At 67.2% G+C, this 548-nt stretch overlaps 1 protein-coding gene across 1 annotated transcript in view; it reads right to left on the bottom strand.

The window, feature by feature from the left end:
- CFAP46 (cilia and flagella associated protein 46) overlaps nt 1-548 on the bottom strand; it is a gene marked incomplete at its 5' end in the record, with an annotated part of 97,130 nt that overhangs the window by 48,217 nt on the left and 48,365 nt on the right. The gene's annotated exons all lie outside the window — the stretch shown is intronic.

Raw genomic sequence — 548 nt, 5'->3', positions numbered from 1 at the left:
TAGGTCATCCTCATTCCCTGCAGTGGGAGAGGGGGCTCAGGGGGGCCTGGGAACACCAGGGCGTCGGGTGAGGGTCCTGGCAGTGGGGTGTGAGCAGCTTGAGGCGACCCCACCCAGGCGTCTGCAGGACCAGGAGCCCCAGGAAGCACCGGGGACATGGCCGCCAAGGCCACCTGCCTCAGAGCTGGGCAGCGGGCAGGACCACGCGTGCATCCAGCCACCACGCACTTGCGGTCTGCGAGCCTCAGACACGCACAGGGCTGCCCTGCAGGGTCAGCCTCGGGGCAAATGCCTCAGTCCTTTTGGGGGCAATGGCTCAGGGGTCCCCGCTGTCCCTAACCCCCCACAGCCTCATCTCCTCCAGGTGCCCCGCTGCCCCCGCTCCCCAGGCTTCCCCAGCCTTGCAGGCCCAGGGTGGAGGCCGAACCCGGATCTCATGCACCACTCACGCCACACAGCATGGCGCTCGCTGCCTGGGCCTCAGCCCCAGCCAGCCAGTCAGTCAGTCAGTCAGTTCAGTCAGTCAGTCAGTCAGTCAGTTCAGTCAG

Source organism: Bison bison, unplaced genomic scaffold (genome assembly GCF_000754665.1).
Source record: "Bison bison bison isolate TAMUID 2011002044 unplaced genomic scaffold, Bison_UMD1.0 scf7180017864456, whole genome shotgun sequence".
NCBI lineage: Eukaryota > Metazoa > Chordata > Mammalia > Artiodactyla > Bovidae > Bison > Bison bison.
This window is presented reverse-complemented; position numbering and strand designations above follow the sequence as displayed.